The sequence below is a fragment of the Equus caballus genome, chromosome 24 (assembly GCF_041296265.1).
Source record: "Equus caballus isolate H_3958 breed thoroughbred chromosome 24, TB-T2T, whole genome shotgun sequence".
Lineage (NCBI taxonomy): Eukaryota > Metazoa > Chordata > Mammalia > Perissodactyla > Equidae > Equus > Equus caballus.
The window spans coordinates 49,853,378-49,879,525 of NC_091707.1; the positions used below are offsets into that span (position 1 = coordinate 49,853,378).

At 50.3% G+C, this 26,148-nt stretch overlaps 1 long non-coding RNA gene across 5 annotated transcripts; it reads right to left on the reverse strand.

The window, feature by feature from the left end:
• Window positions 1-25,503, reverse strand: LOC138920523 (uncharacterized). 5 transcript variants are annotated; one of them, XR_011431859.1, is made up of 5 exons: window positions 25,383-25,503; window positions 18,605-18,752; window positions 10,488-10,572; window positions 2,308-9,773; window positions 1-949 (listed from the first exon to the last, which is right to left on the reverse strand). It is a non-coding gene; the product is annotated as an uncharacterized lncRNA (long non-coding RNA). The 5 variants fall into 5 exon arrangements; XR_011431857.1 differs by lacking the exon at window positions 10,488-10,572 and having other exon boundaries at window positions 5-949; window positions 2,308-2,458; window positions 4,024-9,773; XR_011431860.1 differs by lacking the exon at window positions 10,488-10,572 and having other exon boundaries at window positions 25,193-25,473.
• Window positions 25,504-26,148: the final 645 nt, after the last annotated feature.

A 26,148-nucleotide genomic window follows, 5' to 3' on the forward strand; every position in this document is an offset into this window, starting at 1 on the left:
GTGCTGGGTCATCCTTTGCAGGATCGCGGCTGAGATACACAAATACTTCCAAATACAAAGTAACATTAAGCAGCCTTTCTTATCAAAGAGACCCTGAGGAGTTCTCTGTGTGCTTGCCTTCTCAGCCACTTGTGGAGGGGACCCGAGACCCGGCTGACACCTTGCAAACCTCTGGGCCTGTCAGATGGCAGCAGGCAGCGATGGTAGGGGGGTCGTACCCTCCACCCCACCCAAACATGCTCCCAGGCCACTCTCAGTGGATTCCCCAAGGCCTCCCGGGGGGACTGCCTGCCCAGTGGCGCCCAAACACCCTCACACAAGGCTGTCATTTGCCTCTTTATTGAGCCGATTCTCTGAAGGAACACAGCTCTGCTACAATCCAGGTGGCAAGGGAATGTGAAAACTAAAAGTTGAAGTCAAAGTCCAGAAGCCAGCAGAGAACATGAAGCTGGTGGAAGATCTTGAGAGAGAGTCGGGTCTATAGATCTTCCCAGGACGGTTGGCACTGGGGCAACCAGTTTGGCTCATAATCACACAACTCTTCTGGATCTTGGTTTGCTAATCTGTGAAACGAGGCTAATAACTCAGAGGGCTTTTGTGCAAAGACCAGAAGATAGACTCATAAGCTGTGTGCTTGTGCCAGTGGGCTCCAGCCATGGCTTCCCTTTTTCTTCAGGAGCCCAGAACATGGACAGCATGGGGAGGATGATGAGGGTGGGGGCAGGGAGGCACGGCCTCCCATCCCGTCCCCTGACTATGACTTTGCTGTGGGATTTGTCCCTTTTCCCATGAAGAGGAGGCTGCGGCTGTTTTCCTCAAAAATTAACACCAGGAAAGGTCTGTTGAAAGAAATGGGAGGGAGATGGGATTGGGGAAGGAACCGGAGGTCCGTGGTGTCCTCCTCTTCTGCTCCTTCCTCATTCACGCTCAGCTCTGCCCTGTGCACCGCCTGCGAGGGACCAAGATTCAGAGTGCTTATCAGAGCAGGAGCCGCCCCTTCTCTGGGGCTACCACACTGACCCTCGCTGTAAGCTCAGACCCTCTGGATGCTGGTGAGTAAAGCCAGGTGGAGAGACAGCACTGCCTGGGCCCAGGAGTGCTGGTTCTGCCCAGACTGGATGCATGACCTGGTGCATCCTGTCTCCAGTGGAGACTCAGTTTCTTCATCCACAAGAGATCAAGGATGCTGCCTGTCCCCATCGGGCTCTGTGCCCTTGGCTGGTCTCCCCTCACTCTGCAGTGAGAAGGGCATGCTGTCTTGTTCTATCTCATCGATGATGGGGTCCCCCCTGCTCCCTGAGACTCACCGTTGCCTCCACCATTTGTGCTTGTGTGACGCACATGGCTTGCACCACTTTCCCCCCTGCCTCTCAGAAATGTTTTCTTTTTAATCACTCCCCACCCCTAAGCCAGCCACACAAGTCCTGGCGTCTCCATGTCCAAAACACCTCTCCCATCCAGCCCCTCTTTCCGTCTCTAGTGCCTCTCTCTGAGACCTGCCTTGCTTGTCACTTGCTGTCTCATCCACCTGCCACCCTCAGACCCTCAGGCTCTGCAGTCTCCTTCCATGGCATAGTGGCCTGAGCTCCCTGATGCTGAGATCCAATCTAGACCTTGCTTCAAGCCAACTGGTGGTACCCCCCACCCCAGGTCACAGAGTGATGCTCACAGCGTGACTGTCTGAGCACCCGTGCCTGGCAGACAAGGCCCTTCTGCAACTGGACCCAGCTCACAGCGGAGCCACACTCCCCATCCTCCCCATCCCCCTTTCCCTCCTCCTCCTCCTTCCAACTTGCCTTTTCCCAAAGCCGGCTACTTCCTCTTTCTACTCCCCAGAGATTCCACAGTAGTGTTAAGACTTCAGGACTCAATCTAGGAGGCCTCAGCCCCTCGTCCTTGTGTACGCCCCCATTCTTGTGAAACCTCCCACCATCCTTTGTAGCCACAAGGGTCCTTACCCTCCCAGGAGGGGTCAGTACTGCAGGAACACAGCGGGCCTCGGGCTCGCCACAGCTCCTTCCCTCCTCCCCAGAGCAGCAGTGCTTGCCTGACCAGTGAGCTTGGGAAAGCAGTGCTACCCTCCTAGCACCCTCCAGTCCCCAAGTCACCACTGGGTGTTATAACTTGCCATTTCCTCTTTTGGCTTCCGCCCCTGATGGGGAGCCCTTCATGGCCCGGCCCTGTGTGCCCCAGGCCGAGCACAGGGAACGGCGCGGCCAGGGCCCCTCGGTGTATTGAATGCGTGAGGAAGAGAGAAGATGCGTGCTGTGTTACAAGGGGCCCAGACACTGGCGGCTTCCAGCTTACCATGGAGATCTTCACGGGGATGGTTTGCTGAGAAACTCCCCTGATGCCTGCACAGGACGTGAATATATCCGAGATGCCCAATGAGGGCAGGAGTTGGTCCAGTTGATTGTTCCCAGATAAAGAGAGTTTTGGAAGATACATCCTTCTCCTGCTACTCGGGGGAACGAGAGGAGGAAACAGAGCTGAAAGAGTGTCATCTAATAAATGGCCCCGGCCCGCGACCTTGCTGCACGTAGGTTAATGGAATCAAATCGGCATCAGTTGTATTTACTGGCCGGCTTCGATGAACACATCTGGACCAGGTACTTTATAAGCTAATTGAATTTCATCCTCACAGTGGTCCTGGGCGTTGGGTGCTAAAGATATCCACTTTATGAGTGAGAAAATGGAGAGTCAAAGAGGGTAAGTGACTTGCCCAAAGTCACACGGTTCCTAAGAAGCAAGGATTGCACCCACAGCAGAACCTTTTCCTCCAGCCGTGCTGCTGCGTCTAAGACCGCAGCCTGCCACTGGGCCCCGCGGACCAGGAGCATCTCTGCCTGTCTGCCTATCTGTGGCCCAACATGCAGCTTTTCCTGCTTCCTTCCTCGCATGCGTGTTGGCCCTGGGCAGGGCTGAGGTCCAGCATCCCCTGTTTCCTTCTGGTTCACCTTTCTATGACTGCACCTCAAAAGCACACGGGCTCTCCCTGCAGGGCGGCTGGACTGTGGCTCGCTGGGTTCACAGCCACAAGGAGACTGAGCGCGGAGAATGTGTCTTCCCAGCTTTGGCTTCCATCCCTCCACCAGGCGCTGGGCCAGCGGCCTCCTAGCAGCCCCGGGTGTCTTCCACGTGAACCAAGCAACAGAGTGGAGGGCCGGCACCCCTGAGTCCTCTCTAGGGGAAGGCATCCGGGGCAAGAGAGTTCTGTTGGCAAAAACCTCAACTCTCAGGTCAGTGCAGTTCTCCCTGGCTGTGGTGGGACTTCCCTGAGACCCAGGTGGGGGCTTCCCAATCTTTAATGTGCATATTAATCCCCCCGAGGTCTTGTTAAAATAAGGATGCTGAGTCAGGAGGTGTGGAGTGGGGCCTGACATCCTATATTTCTGACAAACTCCCAGGTGAAGCCAAGGATGCTGGTCGATGGACCACAGTTTGAGTAGCAGGGAGCTCAAGGGCTCCAGGAAAAGGAGCAAGTTGATCACGGGGTGCGGCAGAAAGCAGGGAAGGGCAGGTGGCTGGAAAGCGTGACTAGGTGTGGAGAGGCCTGGGGCTGGCTCCTGCTGGGTGGCTTACTGGTCGCCATGATTGCATCAGTTTATGAGGTGGGAAGACAGATCCTTGGTGACTCTCCTACCCTGGCTCGCACGGAACAGTTGTTTGTTTATAGGGCATTTGTTAAAATGCGTGCCATGTTCAACTCCCAAAAACGAAGTTAAATGTCGTGCAGTCCCTTACAACTTCTCAGTGCTGTGAGATGCTACGATGAATTATAAATCTCTCAGGGGAAGATGGAAGAGGATGATGAAGATTTTGTTGTGATGGCACACCTCTTTCCATCTCTTGCGGGAGCAGTTAGCTGAATCCTGCCTGACAATTAGGGTGTAGTCTAGCCCCATCCCCTCATGGCATGGGCCCCAAAGACAGAGGGGTCACAGCCTCCCAGCTGCTGAGGCTGAGAGGGTGGTTGTTGAGAGGCCTCATCGCTCGCAGGGCTGGAGGGAGCTGGGGTGTCACCTTAGTGGGAAGGGCTGGGTCCACGTGTCCAAATCCCCTCTCATCGGAGCCTCCTCTGTCTGCCTGGTCTTCCCTGAGTCGGGAGAATGAAGACTGCGGTGGTGTTGCAGCTGCCGGGCAACCGGAGGACATAGCCGTGCAGCTGGCTGGAACCAGCCCACCCGCTGTATCGTGGGCACCAGGACCGTGGCCCGCTTGCTCACTGAGAAAGGTCTGATCTCCGTGAGTCTTGGCTCAAAAAGGATTTTCTATGGCCCTGATAAGAGAGAATGTGAGTGTCAGAGGAGGTCACCAGCGTTCATGGCAGAGGGCTCCGGACATCGGATATTTCATTCCTTTGGAAGACACTTAGGGAGAGGCCACTATGTGCCAGGTGCCATTCTTGGTGTGGGCAATACAGTCATGCACGAAAGACTGCTGTCCCCAGGGAGCTTGCATACCAGGGGAAACAAGGAGCAAGAGAGAGAAACCGTATGTTAGAAGGTGGTAAGAACTAAGGAGAGAAATGAAGCAAGGGGAGAGTTATGCCAAGGAAGGAGAGTCTTCATATGAAAAATATGAATATATGAGATGGTGACATGGAGTAAAGAGTAAAGGATAAGAGAATGACCCACAGTGTGTCAGGGAGAATATCTCAGAGAGAAGGGATGGTATGTGCAAAGGCCCAGTGGCAGGAATGGGTCTGGCGTGTTGGAGGGACATGGGGAAGCCTGAAGCAGAAGGAGTGAGGGAGAGGGTAGTGGTAGGTGAGGTAGAGAGGGAATGGAGACCTTCAATGTCCTCAGGTGTAAACCAGGGTTACTGACATCTACTTTACTGGGTATCCGTGAACATTCTATGAGATGCTCTAAGTAAAGCTCTGACCACAATGCCTGGCACATTGCTGCTCAGTAATTGTTAGCTACTCATTTTACCATTACAGTGCTCACTGCAACTGTACAAAATATGATTCCATAGTCGTCCCTGGTGCCTGCTGGAGGAGCTTGAACGCAGTCTACAAGTCAGCTGCGGGCTCCCAGAGCCTGAGCAGCTTCGGCAGGCTGGGGAGAGCCTCCTCCTCCTCCTTTGGGGTGTGCTTCCTTCTGGCAGCTTCTGCCAGAAGCTGCCTTCTTCTGGCTGCTGAGGCTCCTGGCCAAAAGCTGGGCCGCCCAGCTCTGAGGGCCACTTGGTGAACTTTGCACTGCAGTTGGTACTGAGGAGAACCGGGAGCAGCATTTCTGAGCCCTGCCATCTTGACAGCGTCTGGATTCCAGTGAAGGTGGGTGTTACACAAACACACCCTCCCGTGGGAAGGAGCCCACAGTCTTGTCGGGGGAGAGACGATAACCAGAGAATGATAACACTGTGTGTTAAGTCTTCAGATCACAGAAATGAAGTGGTACTACCAGAACACAGAGGAGAGGCGAGCTGGTCCCCTCCCGCGGCCTCTAACCCTCCTGTACGCTGACGCCTCCCAGCTCTCTATACCCAGCCCACGCCTCTCATGAGCTCCAGGTGGATATCCTCACCAGCCATCCGGTCACCTCCATCCAACTGTCCAAGAAGCACCTCACACTCAGCACATTCAAAACAAAGAACATTTCTTCCCACCAACACCTACTTTGAGGGGGATGGGTAAGGTTGCCAAATAAAATACAGGACGCTCAGTTAAATTTGAATTTCAGAGAAACTACAAATAATTTTTTAACGTAAGCGTACGTTATGTTTTGTTTTGTCCTGTTCCTGCATCTGGCAGCCCCAGTGGCAGAGATTGTGAAGGAGGTCTTCCTGGGGGCAGCGACTTCTGAGCTGAGCCCTGAAGGATGGGTACCTGACGGATGGGGAAATGGAGGGGAATTGGGAAGCGAAGGGCTGGTCCTTGTGAAGACCCATAGGCAAGAGGGATGGTGCAATTCAGGAAAGGGGAGTTGTTTCATGCTGCTAGCTTGTGGCACCTCAGGATAGAGGAACAGTAGGGAGGGTGACAAGAGATGTGGTTGAAGAAACTGTCTGGGAACAGGTTATTTAAGGGCCTCATGGCCCATCCTAAAGATGTGGAGCGTGATCCTAAGGGCTACAATTGGGTTAGGGCTTTGGAAAAGTTTTAAGCAGTGGAGTTACACAGGCAAATTTGGCCTGCAGAATGGTCCCCCTGACCGCAGTGTGGGAAATGCATTGGGGGTGGGGCGCAAGAGGCAAGCTGCAGACAGGAAGGCCAGCCCAGCAATTGCAGTACTTCGCGTCGGAGGTAACGTTTCTTGAGCTAGGAGAGTGGCAATGGAGAGGGACAACGGTGGACAACTTGAGGAGATTAGGCAGGCGAAATCCACAAGATGCGGTTCCTGTTTAGATGCGTAGTGCGGGAGAGAAAAGAGACGCCGATGATCTGCCCGGCTAGCGACGAGCAGTGACCCCAAGGTCTCTGGTTGGGGCAGGTGCATGGAGTGGGGGTCATTGACTGGGACTTAGAGGAAAGGAGCAGGAGGAGGGCGTTTTTGGGGGGTCGGGGAGATAGTGGGAAGAAACACTTCTTGTTTAGAATGTGCTGAGTTGAGGTGCTTCTTGGACCCCTGGATGAAGGTGACCCGATGGCTGGTGGGGATGTGAGTCTGGAGCTCACGAGAGATGTGGGCTGAGCATAGAGAGCTGGGAGTCTTCCGCATACTGGAGGGTTAGCGGCTGCTGGAGGGGCCGAGCTCGCTCAAGGGAGATTGTGTAGAATAAGAAAAGAAGATGGCTGAGGACGATCTCTACGGAATGCCAACATTTAATGGCTCCACAGGAGAGAGAGAAGTGCCAAGGAGTCGAGGTAGAAGGGGAATCAGGAAAGCCATGCTGACTGAGCCCACAGGGGAGAGCGTCAAGGAGGAGATGTCAACAAAACAGAGTTAAACGCAGCAAAGCAAGCAGGATACAGAAGGACGAGGCTCCTGGACTCAACAAGGAGTCTCTTTTTGGGGTGGATGGGAGGGAGCCTGACAAAACCATCTGAGACGAGTCATGGGCCCAGGAGCAAGACTTGTGTTTGGTGGGATCCGAGGCAAGTGGGGACAGCTCTTGTGGGCAGGGCTGGCTTCAAGGAGGCGCCACCCAGGCTGTCACAAGGGCTCTGAAAGATGTTTAACGCTCTGCTGTCACCACTCTGAAATGTGATTTTTGAACACGGGCCATACACATTGGTTTTGCACTAAGGCCCACAAATCATGTAGCTGGTCCGGGAGGGGCACCCCTTCCTAAAACTTTGGCTGCGATGGGAAGGAGAGAGCTGGGAATATAGCTAGAGAGGGAACTGGATTCTAATGTTTCCATGAAGGCACCAGAAGAGAGGATGAAGATATGGGAGAGAGAGGAGGTTAATCGATAGAACAGTGAGCGGGGAGGTAGGAGGGAATGTGATGCTGTGTGAGGGAGGAGGAAAAATTTATCTTGGATGAAAGATGGATTAACTTTGTAATAAACTGCAAAGGGGTCATTGCAGCCTTACTTACTTGTTAGTTTGATTTTTTTTTTTTGTGAGGAAGAGTGGCCCTGAGCTAACATCCGTGCCCATCTTCCTATTTTGTATGCAGGATGCTGCCACAGCATGGCTTGGTGAGTGGTATAAGTCTGTGCCCGGGATCTGAATCTGCCAACCTGGGCTGCCGAAGTGGGGCACACGAACCTAACCACTATGCCACCAGGCTGCCCCAAGAATTACTTACTTTTAAAGAAAATATAACTGGCCAGAATCAAGACAGTGTTTTCCTTCAACTGCTGAGCAAGATTCCCAAGTTTGCCGTGGCTCTTCTCCCTCGTGACGTGATCCATCCGTTCCCTGGCTGTCTCGTGGTTCCCGAAGCGGATGAGGAAGACCTCCGTGTGGCACAGACTCTGGGCAATATCAACCAAATTCTGCAGCAGGTTCTGCTTCTCATCCACAAACAGCATGCTGCCCATGTCTGGCTGGCACTCCCCAGGGGGCAGCAGGAGGGCACAGAGCAGCTGACTATAGTGCGTGTGGACCTTGTCGTCGAGGACCTGGGCAAGGCTCAACCCCAGACCCTTCAGGACCTGAGTCTGTGCTGCTGGCCTGGGGTGGCATTGAGGGAGGATTTAGGGTGATCTTATCACTGCCTTCAAGATGCGTGTCTCACTTGAGGCCATGGATACCTATTGTCTCCATACTCAGATACCTCAGGGACGAGTAGTAGAGTGTATGAAACTCTGGACTGGGGAAACCCTCAATTGACTAAAAGAACCCTGAGGTGACAAGGTTTATGTTGAACTAGTAGAATTCAACTAGAGTTAACAGAGATTAAGCTTCTCCACCAGACAGAGCAGAGACTTGAGTACTCGGTGGAGCTTCTGTAAGAATGTGGACTTGAGTTGGGTCCTAAAGGGTGGGCAGGATTTGTGCAGCCACAAAGAGGGAAGAGGATACACTGGCCTAGCAACCTCTGAGCGGTGCCTCAAGAGGGCTCAGAGTCCAGTGCGGTATTCCTCCAGTTTGTTCATCTGCCCTTGCTCCCTTTTGCAGTTCTCCGGGGCATGAACAGTATCTTATTTTTCCATGCAAAAGCCTAAGGACCAACAGATCAATATAGATATGATACTAATAATGGTAGTAATACACGCAAGGATAACAGCCAATGTTATTTATTTGTTGAATGTCTTCTAGATGGTAGAATATGTTCTACGTGCTAAAATGACCCAATAAGGAGGCATTAGTCCTATTTTGCAGATGAGCCCAGGAAAGATTGAGTAAAGTTACTCAATCCAAAGCAAACAGCTTATAGAGATTGAGGCAGGCTTGGCATGCAAAGCTACGTGACGCCCGGATCTATATTCTACTATGACAGGCGACTTCTTAGGAATAGGCACATTCGGAGGTTGCCACAGAGGTAGGAGGAGAATTGGAAGGGTTGTTTGAAGGCTTACTTAGTCTTGAGCATTGAAAAGAAAGCTATTTCTATGGCACTGGTTTGAAGCTATTTGTAAACATGCACACGTACACACACACAGAGCTAGTTTTTTCCTGGTTTAATAATTTGTTTGAAAGTTTCTCTGGGCATACTTTCCCGGGATGAAATGGGCAATAGTTTTTACCTGATACATCAGTTTCAAGCTATTGGTGGGGCTGCGTGGGAGACTGAGTAGAGAAGGCAGTTGTAACTCCTTCTTGCTGTCTGAGAGCACTTTAATATGCTAACCATGACTGTCTTCAGAATGGGCAGAGGAAGCGATGAAATAAATGTCATGAATTAACCCTGCTCTAAGGTGTCTAGGAGATTTGAAAAGTGAAGAGAGAGAAGAGAAAGTGGAGATAGGGAGAGAGAAAGAGAGAGGATTATTACTCGGAGCCAGGTTACTTAAAATAATGAAGTTACCAACACCTAGGGCCCTGGTGAGGATATTGGACATCTGGTCTGGGAGAAGGGCATGTGGAGCAGTAGGACAATAAAACAAGATATAAGACCCTAGACAGTGAGACATCTCGAATAATTGCCACACGAAAGTCTTGAAAGATGCAAAATAGAGTTATGTCTGGCCAAGAAAGGAATCAGGCTCAGCAAACACAGGAACTAGAAAATATTTTAAAGATCATCTAGGGGGGCTGGCCCCGTGGCCGAGTGGTTAAGTTCGCGTGCTCTGCTGCAGGTGGCCCAGTGTTTCGTTGGTTCGTATCCTGGGCGCGGACGTGGCACTGCTCATCAAACCACGCTGAGGCGGCATCCCACATGCCTCAACTAGAAGGACCCACAACGAAGAATATCCAACTGTGTACCGGGGGGCTTTGGGGAGAAAAAGGAAAAAAATAAATCTTTAAAAAAAAAAGATCATCTAGGACAGGACAGTAAATGGTTTTCGTCTACGCTGCCATCTTGCATGTATTCTAGTGGTTCCTGGCATATTATCTTGAGAAGGATTCTGAGACTGTGTCTGAATGAAGGTGAAAACAGGGCCATGGTTGATTAGCGATGTCTGCTGTGGATGTGAGCAGAAGGAGTTGCCCATAGCCGTGTGTTTACCATTGTTAGTCTAGTCCAATGCTGTCATTTGACAGATGAGGAAGTGGAGGTCGGGAGAGGTAAGAGAGACATACCAAGAGTTACATAGGCCAGGGCAAAGTGAGAATTAGAATCCCTTCTCTTGCCTCTAAAGCAAGTGTTCTTTCTACTGTACCATGCATTCTCTCAGGATTGGCAAGAGATCATAGCCAGTTCTCACAGAGTCTCTTGGGAATAAACACCTGCTATCAGGCGAGTATTGATTTTGACATTCACAGTCCTGCTGACCTTCACCCATAGCCATTTGTGGATTGAACAAACAAGCCTTTGAGCCTGTTTATCAGTCCTCATGAGGCTCATCTCGATCCTCAGTCTGGATTTTTGCCCCCTTTTCTTGAGCACCTACTGTGTGCTTAGAGCTTTGCATGTGGCACCTTATTTAATCCTCCCAACAACCTGTGTCTTTGTGAATGAGAAAGTTGAGTTCCAGTGGCTTACCCAGATGATGTAGCTTGTGAGTGGTTAGTGCCAGGATCAGAACCAGACTCCAGCCACTCTTTGCCATGCCTGGTTTCTTGGGTTCCTGTGGGTTTTTAAACAACCTTGTCTTGCGTCTTTATTCGTAGAATAGCGTTGGGGGTCAAAAGCTAACAGTGCCAAAGCTCTTTGTTTATAGCCCCGTTATTATACATTAGCTGCCCTTTAGATCCCAATGGGCAATGACTTCCCTTCATTATCACTCACATCTTCCTAAGGCAAACATTAGCCCGTGGTCAGTTCCCAGCTCCCCAAACCTCACAGTGGAAGTCTCTACTCAAACACTGCCAAAAGGCTTCTTACATTTGTGTCTACTTTAGGAGTTCAAGGAGGTGACCCAGCCACTGCTGGTCTTCAGGGTGCCTCCCCCTGTGCAGACTAGGAAAGGCATTTGTGTTAGTCTGTTAGGGCTGCCATCACTAAGTACCCCAGACTGGGTGCCTTAGACAACTGAAATGTATTGGCTCCCAGTTCTGGAGGCTGGAGGTCTGCAACCAAGCTCTTGGCAAGGTCAGTTTCCACGGAGGGCTGTGGTGGAAGCATGTGTTCCAGGCCTTTCTGCTTGGCATGTAGATTGCCCATCTTCACGCTCATGTGGTGTTCTCACTGTACTGTCACATGTTCTTCCGTCTATGCTCACATCTCTGTGTCTGAATTTCTTCCTCTTGTAAGGATACCAGTCCTCTTGCATTAGAGCCCACTTTGATGACCTCATTTTAAGTTGATTATCTCTGTAAAGACCCTATCTCCAAGTGAGGTCACATTCTGAGGTACTGAGGGTTGGATCTTCAACCTATAAATTTTAGGGGGGATACAATTGAACCCCTAACAGCATCTCTCCGGCCCAGACATAACTTGATGCGGAATGGCATTCCACCCTCCCCAACATTCTAGCACGACAGTTTTCAAACAGAGCAGAGTAGAAAGATTTTTACAGTGGCTGCCTTAAATCTACGACCTAGATTCTTCATTAACATTCGACTATGCTCGCTTTATCACATACTCTCTGGAGTAATGGGATCCTTGTGCAAATTAAAAAGAATACTTCTTTTCCCAAATGAATGTCACCAGGTACCAGAGTGCACCACTTGGCAAGTGTAGCATGGGCTGGATTTCAGGCCCCATATTTCCTCTGCCAGGCACTCATGTGCAGTGCACAACCTGTACCACTGTCCTCATTGACCCTAAAGACAATCCTCTGAAGAAGCAGCAGGTGATGGACCATCTATAAAGCCCTTGATTCTTTTGGCGAAGAAGTTTGTAATTCATAATGATTCACTGAACTTACGTGGAACTCACATATAGCACAATGTGTAGCCCAGGACCTGCACATGATTGGGATTGGGTACAAGATGGGTGAATGAATGAATGATTCACTCAGTACAAAACGATTGAACGAAATAATGATTGGTTGACTGAATCTCCTCCTGCATAAGCTTAGTTTACGAGAGCAATGATTGGAAGCAGAAGTATTCAGACACCAAACACACAGGGAGTGCCCACCAGGGAGAAACATACTCTTCTTAGAAGCAGCTCTTAATGGCACCAATGGCTCAAAATGACAATCACCCTGAAGCCCTTTGGTTGATCATTCATGTTGCTTCGGGTGGGTTTTCTGCTCACATTCAGTCCCCCCGCCACATTCCGCCCTGTCCCATGGGAGGAACGTCCCCCAACATGTAACCACAGGGGGTTAAAGCTCCATAATTATGGAGGACTCAGCAGGATCCCAACCTAAGGCCAAGGGAGAATCATTGAAGATCTAGCCAACGAGACGGGCACGTCAAGGTTTATCAGGGCAGTGTCTCTGCTGCTGCGCCCCAGGCTGGAGGCTGAGTTAATATTAACAGCCCCCAGGTGGTGCGAGCTTGTGTAATCACGGGCCTGGCCACCTCCTCTGAAGCTGACGATCTTGTTTGTCCACTCTGCCTCTTGCACCCCAGCTGCCCTCCATTAATACCCAGGGAGGAGGGAGGTGGGCTGGGTCTCTGGGTGGCAGCAGGCGGTGCTGTCACTCTGAACCAAGAATGTCAAATGTCGCTCTGCCACATCAGTATGCTTCCAGTAGGTGCCACTGGGTCTCGGAGTGCAGGGGCATCTGGTATTTGAATCCCTGTCTGTGGGGACAAGGGCCTGTTAGCTCCTAAGGGGCAACAGATGTGTGTGACGAGAGAGTGAGTGCTCAGATCTCCTTATACTTCATCTTGCCCCGCCAACCAATTCTTCCCCCAACTGCCTGAGCCAGTCAACTCGACGCAATGTGCCCTTGCCGCTACCCCACTTAAGAGCCTTTTTACCTGCAGCAGAATTTTGCAAAGTGTATCCTATGGAACCCTAGAGATGATTCAGGAAACCGTGGTCAAATAAGTTTGGGAAACGCTGCATCCTCTCTCTTCCACTTGGATGGTAATATTGGAAAGGAACTGAGAAGTTCCCCAGTAAAGACTTATCCAGACTTCGCTAAACCCATTCTCCCAAGGAAGCTTTTCCCCTGTAACACAAACTAACACCGCAGGGAACGCCTCGGCGGAACAGCTCCCCGGAGGCCAGGCCCCTGCTTCTCTGTCCTCCTAGAACTGCCTCCCTGAGCTCTCACTTGCCCACCCAGCTTTCTTAATCTCCCTGCATCCCCTTCCATTTGATTCTTAAATTAATATTTAATATTTTTTAAATATAGAAAACTATAAAGAAGGAAAGACAATCATCTATGATTTTATCACCCACATCTCTATGTGATTCTGTCAAAATGTAAATCACTTCGTGCCTCTGCTGGAACCCCGCTTCGGGCTCCAGGTCCAGAACAAAAGCCAGTCCTTAGAGGGGTACGTCGCCTGAGCCCCCCAAGGCAGGCCCTGCAGTCTCGCCTCTGGCCTCTTCTGCTTCTCTCTCGCTCATAGTCTCCATTGCTCTAGGCACACTGCCTCCTTGCTTCCCTTGAATATGCTAGACACATCCCTGCCCCAGGGCCTTTGCCCTGCCTGTTCCCTATCCACATGGCTTACTCTCTCACCTCCCTGGAGTTTCAGATGCCCCCTTCTCAGTGAGGTCTGCCCTGCCTGATCACTGTCTGAGCGCGTCTCCCACCACACACCCCCGCACTTCCTATCCTTTGGCTGCGGGACTCCTCACCTTCCCTCATCCCATGCACCACGGTACTGACTTACCTGGGTTAGGGACTGCATCGCCCATGGAGCTCCTGCGCACAGGGATTTTGTCTGTGTTCACAGCAGCACAGCCAGTGCCTGGCGCATGGTAGGTGCCCAGTAAACACTACTTAGATAAAGGAATGTGTGTTCACAGAGGAAATCATATATGCACACGGTTCTGCACTTGGCTTTTCCCATATTTTTTGCTTTTAGCGCTCTCTCCCTACCAGCCTGTACAGAACTAGCCTTAGGCTTTTTAAAGGCTGCACGATGTCCCATTGTAGGGATGTACCTGCATTTATATAATCTGTTCCCTATTCATGGACATTCAGGATTTTTTGCTCTTCAAACAAAGCTGCAATTAAAAAGAAATTTCTTTTTTACATTTGTTTGTAAATATTTCCACAGGGTAAATTTCCAGTCGTAGACTTCCTGAGTCAAAAAGTAGGTTTTTCTTCTTTTAACTTTAAAAGATGTTACCCAATTATCTTCCGAAGAGGTTGCACAAATTTACACCCCCCCCCATCTATTGTATGAAAATGTCTGTTTCCACATACGCAGATCAGCACCCAGTGCTGTTGACCACAGACATTCACGCGAATTTGGTAAGTGGAAAAATGGCGCTCTGCTCGTTCGATTTGTGTTTTTAAAATTGTGAATGGAGATGAGAATCGTTGCGTATTTCCATTGGTAATTCGTACTTTTTTTTTGTGGTCTGCCTGCTTAAATCCTTTGCTCATTATTCTCCTGGGTTACTTACTGTCTCCTTATAGATTTGAAAGAGTTCTTTAAAATTAAAACGATTCTCTCTCTGTCACATCTGTTAACAAATTTCTCAGTTTGCCCTTCGGCTTTGCTTATGGCACTTTTTGATATGGCAGTTGAATATATATTTTTTAACAAATTGATGTAAAATTATTATTAAGGCCATAGGATTATAAGTAATAGCTGAATATGTCAGAAATTTCATCGTTTTATTTAGGAAATACAATTATTACTATTAAATGTAAAGACAGTTTGTATTACTCTGTTTTTAATTGTTGTGAAACACGTATAACATAAAATTCGCCATCTTACCCTTTTGAAGTGCACAATCAGTAGGGTTAAGGACGCTGACATTGTTGTGTGACCCGTCTCCAGAACTCTTTTCCTCTTGCAACACTGAAACTCTATACTCTTTAAACGTCAACTGTCATTCCTCTCCCCAGCTGCTGGTACTCGCCTCTTGGGAAGATAACTGGGTAACATCTATCCAGAAGCGGAATTACTAGATCATATGGGAATTCAATTTTTAGTCCTTTGAGGAAGGGCTGTACAGTTTCTATCATCTGCATCATTTTACGTTCCCACCAACAGTGCACACAGTGTCCAATGTCTCCATATTGTTGCCAACACTTGTTCTTTCCTTTTTTGTTGTTTAAAATAATAGCGATCCTAGTGGGTATGAAGGGCTTTCTCACTGTGGTTTTGATTTGTGTTTCCCCAATGATTAGTGATGTCGAGCATCTTTTCATGGGCTTGTTGGCCATTTACATATTTTTTGGAGAAATGTTTATTCAAGTCCTTGGCGCATTTCTTAATTGGGTTGGTTGTTTTTTGTTGTTGTTGAGTTGTAGGAGTTCTTTATATATTCTGGATATTAACCCATTTCAGATATATGATTTGCACATATTTTCTCCCATTCCATGGTTTGCCTTTTCACTCGGTTGTTTGTGTCCTTTGATGCATAGAAGTTTTAAGTTTTGATATAGTCCAGTTTATCTATTTTAACTTTTGTTGCCTATGCTTTTGGTGTCATATCTGAGAAATCATTACTGAATCAATGTTAGGAAGCTTTCCCTTACGCTTTCTTTTAAGAGTTCTGTAGTTTTGGCTCTTACATTTAGGTTTTTGATCCATTTTGAGCTAATTTTGTCTACGTTGTAGCGGGTGAAGGGTCCAACTTCATTTTTTCACATGTGGATGTCCAGTTTTCCCAGCACCACTTATTGAAAAGACTGTCGTTTCCCCATGAAATTGTCTTAGCGCCTTTGTCCAAAATCATTTGCTGATGTAAGTGAGGGTTTATCTCTGGCCTCTGTATTTTATTCCATTGGTATACATGTTTGCCTTTTTAACTGTGTAAAATTGCTCATAATATCGCCTCTTTCATTTCTGATTTTAGTAATTTGAGTCTTCTCTCTTTTTTTCTTAGTTAGTCTAGTTAAAGGTTTTTCAATTTTGTTGATCTTTTCAAAGAACCAATTCAGGATTTGTTGATTTTCCTCATTGTTTTTTTAATCCTCTATTTTGTGGATCTCTACTTGACTCTTTATTATTTCCTTCTGCTAAATTTGGGTTTAGTTTATTCTTCTTTTTCTATCTCCTTAAGGTGTAAAGTTAGGTTATTGATTTGATATCTTTCTTCTTTATTTTCCTTTCTTCTTCTTCTTCTTCTTTTTTGGTGAGGAATATTGGCCCTGAGCTAACATCTGTGCCAATCTTCCTCTATTTTATAAGTGGGATGCTGCCACAGCATGGCTTGATAAGTGGTGTATGGGTCTGTGCCTGGGACCAAACCCTTGAACCCTGGGCCACTGAAGTGGAGCGTGTGAGCTTAACCACTATACCACCAGGCCAGCCCCTCTTTCTTCTTTTTTTAATATCTATGGTTACAATCATAAATTTCCCTCTTAGTACGGCTTTTACTGAATTCCATAAGTTTTGGTGTGTTGTGTTTTCATTTTCACTTGTGTCAAGATATTTTCTAATTGTGATATCTTCTTTGACTCATTGGTTGCTTAAAAGTTGTTGCCTAATTTTCATGTATTTCTGGATTTTTCTGTTTACCTTCTGCTACTGATTTCTAGTTTTATTCCGTTTTGATTGGACAACATATTCTGTATGATTTCAGTTTTTTTTTTTTTTTTTTGCTTTTTTCCTCCCAAAAGCCCTCCAGTACATAGTTGTATATTGCAGTTGTAGGTCCTTCTAGTTGTGGCACGTATGACACCACCTCAGCATGGCTTGATGAGTGGTGCCATGTCCATTCCCAGGATCTGAACCAGTGAAACCCCGGGCCACCGAAGCAGAGCGGGCCAGCTTAACCACTTGGCCATGGGGACGGCTCCCTGATTTCAATCTTTTAAAGTTTATTATAACTTGTTTTGTGGCCTAATGTAAGGTCTGTCCTGGAGAATATTCCATGTACACTTGAGAAAAATGTGTATTCTGCTGTTGTGTGGAGTGGTCTGTATTTGTCTGTTAGTCCAATTGGTCTAGAGTGTTGTTCAAATCCTCTGTTTTCTTATTGATCTTCTGTCTGGTTTTTCTGTTGTTTATCGAGAGTAGGGTATTGATTCTCCTGCTATATTGTGCGGTTGTGTGTTCCTTTAACTCTGTCAATGTTTGCTTCATATATAGAGGAACTCTGATGCTCAGTGCATGTATAACTGCATCGTCTTGGTGAATTGAATGGCCTTTTTTCAGCTATACAGTTTGCATTTTATAAAGCCAAATACGTCAATCCTTACTTTTATGACTTCTGGGTTTTCTGCCTTATTTAGAGAGGCCTTACCCACTACAATATCAAGAAATAAATTAAACCACTTCTTTCTTCTAGAACATTTATGTTTTTTATGTTTTCGTGTTTGATCTAGCAAGAGATCCAAACACCCATTATTTAATGTGGACATGAGCCTTTAACACTCTGAACCGATTGTGGTCCCCCAATGAGTGCAGACCGCTTAGCTCTCTCCCTGTTGTGTGGCCGGCCTGGCTTGGCCTTGCCTTACTGTTGGCCATTTTCTTATTGCTCTTCTACCAAAATTTAAACAATTAATTAGGTGTTCCCACCCACCTCCAGAGAAGCCCATCTCCTGTCATTGCTGGCTTTCCATACCCATTAAGCAAATTGTGGGCTTCAGCCAACATTTCATCATGGCCCAGGACAGTGCCTGGACAGTGTAATGCCTCATAAATATTAATTAAGTGGATACATAAAAGATTGCTGTGACCTGGGTTGCACACACATCCTGAGGAAGTAAAGGGAGACTCAGAGACAAGAGGATGAGGGATTTGTATGTCACATTCGAGATCTTTATCTGGTAACTGTGGGCTCCATCAACGGGTCCTGCCAACGTACCCAGTCCCATCCTGGACTCCCCCACTTAACCCTTCCCTTCCCCAGGGAACCGCTCCCTTGTCTGTCGCTCAACAACCATGTTCAGACCTCTCTCATCATCTGGCCTGGCTTCCCGTCCTCATCCTCCCTCCCTGCAGGGGTGCACATGCCTCCTTCACCTCCACCAGGAGCCGCCTGACTCCGCCATGGCGCCCTCACTCCTCCTCCCGTGCCACCGTCCTCAGCCTCCCTGCAAACAGCCTCACCCTCAGGAGGGAGAGGAGTTTCCTGCACATCTCTTGTTTCTAGTAGCAGATTTCAAGCTCCTTGGGGAACAGGCTGAGACGGGGACCTTATCAGCACCCACTCCACACCAGGCGCTCGGTTCACACCCAGTCATTGAGCTGCACTGGTGTCTCTGGTCACCTGCAATTCTCCTGAAGAAACGGCATCTCAGCCGAAGTCCCTGGTTCACTCGGACTCAGTGACTCGCCAGGATCTCCCAGAGTCAGGGGCCTCAGGGGCCCAAAGTGCTTGGAAAGCCCTGAGCCTAAGCCTGTCTTTGTAAACACGGGTCCATCGAGGCCAAGAAGGGAAGGCCCTGCACACAGATGCCACAGAGGTCGAGGTGTCTGGCCTGGAGGAGGTCCCTGAGACACCAGGAGTGCTGAGGCCGCCTCCTCCGCTCTGCCCTCTGAGCCCATCCAATCTGGCTGGAGGTAGCGGCCCTCCTGGGAGGCCCCCCTCCTGCAGGCATGTTTGCGTCCTCAGACCCAACCCTGAGCTGCGGCCCCCACACATCTGCCCCACGGACACAGGGACAGACTCACCTTGGACACTGTCAGGGGCACTTCCTCAGTGATCCCGGAGAGGTCTGCCTCCAGGCTGAAGACCTTGGTGATGCCCAGTTTGCCCAGGATGGTTTTCAGATGATAGGTTCCAGAAAGGGACAGTTGGAGCACATGTATATTGGCAGAACTGTCACGAAGGTTAGAAAACAAAGGAGTTTCAGAGCACTGAAAGTGCTTCCTTTCTGAGCCTTTCTCCCACTTAGCCCCCTATGCCCCTGCCCACATGAGGACGTGAGGTCAGCCTGGGTTTATTCTGCTTTCAGCCCGCGGACACCTGTGTCAGAGGCCATCAGAATCACAGGACCCTCTTGTCCTGCAAAGCCTCTCCAATGCCACCTCCTCTGAGAAGCCCTCCAAGCAGATCCAGGTGTCCTCTGGGAAGCACTTTGCACACTGTCCTGCAGGGTTTGGCCACCCCAGAGTGGGCCTTCTCTGGGCCCGAATCCCAGGGGAATGTGAGGCGGGGGGTGAGGTTCTGAGTGACATCTGTTTGGTGAGTGATGAGTGACTGGGGGATTGAGTCAGCTCTCGTTTTCCATGGGGACAGGGTGTCTCCCTGAGGGTCTGACATGTGGCTGACTGGCACTCAGGCTCTATCTGGCGTGTTCTGGACCCAGCCCCCCTTGTTCTGTTTACTCAGCCTCTGGTGCCGGAATATGGGAGGTGAGGGAAGAGGTCCTAAAATGTCTATTCATTGTTTTTCTTTCTTTCATGAGGAAGATTGGCTCTCAGCTTACACCCGTTGCCGATCTTCTTCTTTTTGCTTAAGGAAGTGTGGCCCTGAGCTAACATCTTGCCAATCTTCCTCTCTTTCAAATCTGGGACACCTCCACAGCATGGCTTGATGAGTGGTGTGTAGGTCCATGCCTGGGATCTGATCCCATGAACCCTGGACAGTTGAATCTGAGTAGGTGAACCCAATCACTATGCCACCATGCCAGCCCCTTCTATTCATGTTTTTAACCTCATACTTCTTTGATTTTCATTTCTGTTTCATAAAGTACATAATAGAAGAGTGCAGGAGGCCTGGGCATTGGATGGATTCAGAGATCTGCACTATTTGGGCTGCAGCCTCAGGTATCGCTTCACTCCAGAGGACCCGGTCCAAACACCCCGATCTAACATCAGAGGGACCCGACACCCTCAGCACGTGCTGCAGTCCCCACTCTGGGCCTTTGCTCTCCCTCCTCTCAGCTGCTCCCCCTGCCCAGCGTGGGCCTTCTAGCCTTTGTTCCACAGCAACTGCTCCCTTTGCCGGGGAGCCCACCCCTTCCTCCTGGTTCTCCCATGGCAAGTGCTGGCGTTGCTGGCCCAGCACCGGGTCCTGGCACCGGAAGGGACAGTGTCCTTGCTGGAGAGCAAGTCCCGAAGGCCAAGACTTTCGCCTCCTCAGCTGTGGACCCGTCCCTCTCCCGGGGCCCAGCTGGTGCTGCCTGAATGCATGCTGGGCTCTGTCTGGATGCACAAGGTCACGCACAGTGGCTGTGGCCCAGGGGTTGTGGGCCCGCCCTCCCAGCCCCTGGTCAGGTCTCCTGTGGCACCTCTCGGTCTGCCCTGGGCTGGGAATCACCGTCGGTTAACGCGTTTGAGGAAGAGGGAGAGGTCCTTGTCAATGATACGGTCACCCAGCCAATGAATACTCCTCTCGGGGCCAGGCACGATCAGGAAGGTGAAGAGACTTCCCGTGTAACGCTGCAGCAGGACGAAGGAAGAGAGCTCAAAGGTCCAGTGCAGGAAAAAATCGCCTATGCGTTTGACCATGGGCACCGTGATGGTGGCATTCTCGTCCACTTGGAAGTCTCCTTTGATCGAGCGCCCAGCGTCGCAATCATCCCTCCCTTTGCCTGGCAGAGGGTGAAGATGCACCCAGCTAGGGGTGGGATAAAGGTTTAGACAAGCGTGCTAGAGAAGGGAGCCCTGAGGCCCCGCAGTGAGACACTTCTCTCTGAGCCTCAGCTTCACCATCTGTAAAACGGGGCAAAAATGAACCCATCAGGCTTCCGATGGGCTTTGTAAGGATAATCTGAGGCCAGAGGTGGAACCAGAATTTCGGTATCACAGAGACTAAATGGCACCAACCTGGGTGCATAGAGCAGGCCTTTTTTCCTGGGATTTTCTGTTTATTCATGGATGGCCGGAGGATGATTAATAAAAGTTGTTAGGAGCAGTTGGAAGCTCCCCAAGGCAAACTCAGCACCTCCTTGCCTCAGGCTCCCCGCCCCCTGTCAGGTGACGGTTCTTATCATCCAGGGAAATCACTCTTGATCTCACCCTAACTTCCTGTTCCTGGACCAGCAGGTGAAATGCAGATGCCTGGGCAGCGCCCCTCTGCCACACTGAGAGAACGTCACTGTCCCCGCAGGTCAGAGTAGATGGGTGCCTTGGGGAGCCCTGAGCCCAAATTCTGATTGGACAGGAGATGGAGACTGAGGCGGGAGAGGGGGTGAGAGCCCCCCCTAAAGCCCACAGCAGAGCTGGGACATAGAAGTGCTGACTCCAGCTGGGCCCTCTCCATCGCACTATTGCCTGTAGAGCAAGCAGCCAAGAGTGTGCAGGAAGCAGCCCCTGGCCTGGACCCTCCCCTCCCATCCCAGGCTATTCCCATGGGTGTGTAAAGTGCCTTAGGATGCCCTCAAGGGCCCACCGGTTCCGGAAAGTTTCAACACTCAGGGAGGAGGCAGGCTGACATTCAAGCTTAGCTGAGCACCTGCTAAGAGTGCAGAGTCCCGTGTTCTTTGTAACGTGTTTAAACCTCACAGGAAGCTGCCACCAAGGGTCTTATGATATCCACGTAACAGAGAGGAAACTGGAACCTCCAAGGGGCAAAATGACTTGCCCACAGTCAAACAGCTAAGAAGTGGTAGAGGCAGGATTTGAACCGGGGTCTTTCCGACTCTCAAGCTGTCCCTATTTCCACTAGACGAGAGTTGTCAGAAGTGCGTCCCATGAGACTATTCCCTTCATAGCCTCTACTAAAATTTGCTTTCCTGGGCCTCTATTTTGGGGGTCATTGCTTATTGTACGCCCTCCCTTGTAGGGATTTATAATGCACATTAAGACATTAAAGGCTCTGAAAAGTCCTACAGAGAAGTTGATGATTTGACAGTTGAACCCATCATTCCCCAGCCTTATCTGATCATGGAAAGTATTTTAGTGGTTGTGTGTAGAAAATTGAGTAGCCCAGGCTGAGATGTGCTGCCACATCCTGTCTTACACTGTCAAGGAAATTTAGACTATGAATATTTTTGGATGTTCCCATTTGAAACAGCTCCGGCTGGTGGTAAAACCCACCATGAAAGAAAATGTAATTCACCAGAGCAAGAGCTGTGTTTTTGTCAAGGTCATTGATCAAATCCACCAATTTTCTCCCAGTTGTCTTCTGTGCATTCTCGGAGATCTGTTCCTTGGCTTCTTAGTGTTCCTGAAGTCGACGGGGAGGACTTCTGGGTGGAACAGCTCTCTAGCATCCACTAAAAATGTACCCACTTTCTTCAGATTTTTATCAATGACTAGTATATTGTTGGTGCTCATCAGCAATGATTGGCGTGGCTGGTGTAGTCTGTTGACGAAATGTGGTAAGCCTATGTAGATCTCAAATGTGTCCTTGCAATTGAAATCTAAGGTCTGCAGGATCTGGGTGTGAGTGTCACCTTTGGCCCCCAGGGAGATCAGCACAATGGTGGTAGCGATGCTCAGTGCGGGGAACAAGATGTTGGTGGTGTTGGACTGAGCGGCCAGTACACGGTACAGGCTGAAGGCGAAGTTGGACAGTTTGCGGCCTAGGCTGTGGAGGGGTGGTGGTTGCTCATCATGGCTGGATGTATACAGAGAGCCGGAGACCAGGCAGCACAGGCCTGCCAGCAGGAGGAGGCGCCGCGTGATGGAGGATGGCATTGTTCTGCAAGACAGAGAAAGGATACCAAGCCCAGGCCAGGCCACATGGTGAGTCCTCCTGCTGCTGATCGGTACCATGGAGAGCAACCACAGTTTATGAAACATCTACTCTGTGCCAAGCACTGTCCTACATCACCATCATGGAAAGACTCAGAATGGTGCAAAGACTTTGATGGTGCTTACCGTATGCCAAGCTCCACTCTAGGCACTTTACTGTCTTATCCCATTGCCCTGGTGTCACGGACCCCGGAGGTAGGTCACGTGAAAAGTCTCGGTTTACAGATGAGAGCACCAAAGGCCAGGGAGGTGTAAGTCACCTGCCCAAGGTCACAGAGCAGTAAGGCAGCAGGACCAGCATCACACACCCAGGTAGTCTGGGTCTGGACTCCATGCTCTCCATGGCTCCACTAACATCGGCAGTGACCCTGAGTTGGGCATGCCACAGCCCCTATTTTACAAAAGATGAAACTGAGGCACAGGAAGTGTAATGTACACATGCACAATTACCCAGGAAGCAGCTCAGATGAGGCTCAGGGATGATTGGGTCTGGAATGGCCCTGGAGGGCTGCTGTTGAACCCTGTTATTTAATGCTCAGAGGGGTTGCTGCACAGAGAGGGGAGGATCTTGCCCAATGACACACAGCCAGAACACAGCGGAGCTTGGAGGAAACCCATCCTGCCTGATTTCGGCGCAGACTCTCTCTGACTCCACACACTTCATCCATCTCCCTCAACGACTATGGCCGTCACCTTACAGGCCACTTGAGCCTGGAGTTGATTATTATCTGATCCTCCAACATCCAGGCCTAGGAATGCTGTTGAAAACAAATGCCGAGAGCCCTCAGCCTCGAGGCCCTCACAGATGTTAACTTCGCTTGATGGAATGTCTTATCTTCAATTTACAGGACATGAAAGGTGAGGCTTGGAGAGTTCCAGTAACTTGCTCGAGGCCACGCAGCTGGTCAGGCAGAGCGGGGACAGACAGGTCCCTCTGCTTCTGGCCCAGCACTCTGTGTCCGGGGGTTGGGGGGTTGACCCCTGATGAGTGGCCCCCTGAAGAGTGATCTTGGCTGCTCCTAAGGCCTGTCACATGGGAAGTCAGGTGTCCCAAGCTCAGTACTGTTGACCTTCTGGACTGGAAAATTCCATGCTGTTGGGGGCTGTCCTGTGCATTATAGGATGTTTAGCAGCATCCTAGAGAAAACTAGATGCCAGGAGCCACCCCTCAACCCCAAGGTGTGAGAATCAAAAAATTCTCCAGACATTACCCAGTGTCCCCTGAAGTCAAAGTGGCAGGTGGAGTTCCCCTGTGGGGGGCGGAGGGGCTCAGAGCATGAGGCCCATTTGTGAGGTCCCTTCCTCACAGTTGAAGTAACTTTTCTAACTTCAGAGCAAATTTGGGTCAAATGAGTCCCAACTGAGTTTGCTCATTGGGGCCAAAGTGCTCACTGGACCCCAATCAGTTTAGGGTGTTCATTCTCCTTAGGTGGGGACCCTGTCTGGGAACCCCAGGATCCTGCTGTGGCATGTTGTGCAGGCCTTCGGGAGACCGCAGCAAATCTCCTCACCTGCCACCTTGGGAGCTCAGATGCCCCTGTGGTCCTTCTACCACTGGGAGCTTCATGACAACCCCTCCGAGAGTCAGGGCTGTTCCCCCCAAACCCTCACACCTAGCCGCAGCCCCTAAAAGCCTTTCCTGAGCTGGCCCCACGGTGAGTCTCGGGTCCCAGTGCCCAAATTGTCTGCAGTGCCTGCAGGCAGCTCACCCGCCCACTTGGGCACCACCTGCCTCCCAGCCCTCGGCTCAGATGATCAGGTCTTCGGAGATGCTGGTCCCTTCAGTGACAAAGAATGATGTGTCAGGAGGAGGTGGTGGAAAGCATTATTTTTTAGCTTCAGACAGACTTGGGTTCTAATCCGCCTCTGTCACTTACCAGCTGTGGACCCATGACAAACATTTTCATCTCTCTGAGCCTTTGAAATGAGGTTGTTGGGAGGAGTAAATGAAATGAGTCTAGTCATCAAAACTCACAATCAGAAGGGACCTGAGAGATCAGCTCTCTGGGAGAAGAGGGTGGTGGGTTTTGCAAACTAAAGGTTTTAGGACCAGTGGGGAGTCAAAGGATGGGAGATGGGGCCATGAACCCAGATAAGAAAGGGGAGGAGGTGACAGAAAAGATAGCAGGGTTATCTGAGGAGTTAATGAACACACCTCAACCTTTCAGAGGAGGAGTTCCAATAAGGAGGTCAAGGCTGGGGGTCTGCCATGCAGGAGGGTGGGGGCCAGAGAGCAGAGAGGGGAGACCATGGGCCGTCCTCCGGAAATCTGGGGAACAGGCCACCCCGGGGGGAGGCTAAAGGGCTTCTGCTTTCTCCAGTGAGATCGTTAAGTGGTGGGACGTGGAATGTACAAGGCAAGGTCAAGGACTCCGGCTCTGGCTGGAGTTTAAAAAAAACCAGGTAAGAAAGAAAGATCCTGAAGCAGAGAAGCGTGTTAGAGAACAGGGGGACCCTCCAGGGGGATGTGCCCCTGTCTTCTGCAGGTGAGAGAGACACAGGTGAAGACCACTGAGGCCACAGGGTTCTGTCCAAGCCTGGGGAGAGTGGGGGAAGGAGAAAAGTGACCCTTAGAGCCACCCCGCCCACCAGCAGGTATCACTATAGCTGGCCTACTATGCGCCAGGAGCCTTTGAATGATGCGACTCCATCCTCCCAAGGACGTGCTGAACAGCACAGCAGAGGCTTGGCTGCCGACCTTCAAATCCTGACCCTGGCAAGTCGGAGCCAAACCTGGCTGCGGCTCGGTTTTCTCTTCTGTCAAGTGGAGATAATAATCTTGGCTCGGTGGCTCAGGCTCACCCACCGGTGTCCATTCAGGAGGAGGCAGAGGGAGGACTCTTCACCCAGCAGATGGAACTCACTTATGCCTCAGAGAAGCTCGCTGACCTGGACTCGCCCACAGGCTGTCCACACTCTCACACAGCTGCCCCTACTTATAGGGCAGTCTCAGGAGGTTGGGACGCTCCGTCCTATGGGCCCAGTAAGCACCATCCACCCTCCCCCCTCCCCCACTGCTGTGCATAAAACAAGCCTGAGGGGCCTCCAGAGCGCAGCCAGTGAGGACCTGATATCACCTGGGGGCCTGGCTGTTCTTTCCTGAAGTGGCCTATTCCAGCGGACCGGACCGGCAGGTGTAAGGGCCGCCTGCACTGATTGGCAGCCCCATGGCCATGCGAGACCAAGGGTTCGTCTCATCTGCATACCCATCTCATGGAGGAGTAAGTGACTGAAACATGTCCTGAGCTTGGAACTGTGCCTGGTCCACGCTTGACCTTCTATAAATGTAAGCTGCGTGGAGTCACTGGGCTAGCTACCTCCAGGTCCCCAGACCCAGAAAACCGTACCCTGGGGCCCGGAATCTGTGTCGTTCCACTCCAAAGTCCGTTTGGCCATGAATAGCAGGCAGATAAAAGGCAGCTGCCAGATGCCAAGGCTTGCAGGAATCACATGAGAGAGGGATTGGGTCACCCTGATGTGGTTAGAATCTTGCAGAATATCAAGCTCTGCTCCAGAGGATTTGCTGCTCACATTTTGCTGGTGGTGAGACGGAAGCTCACAGAGGGAAGCTG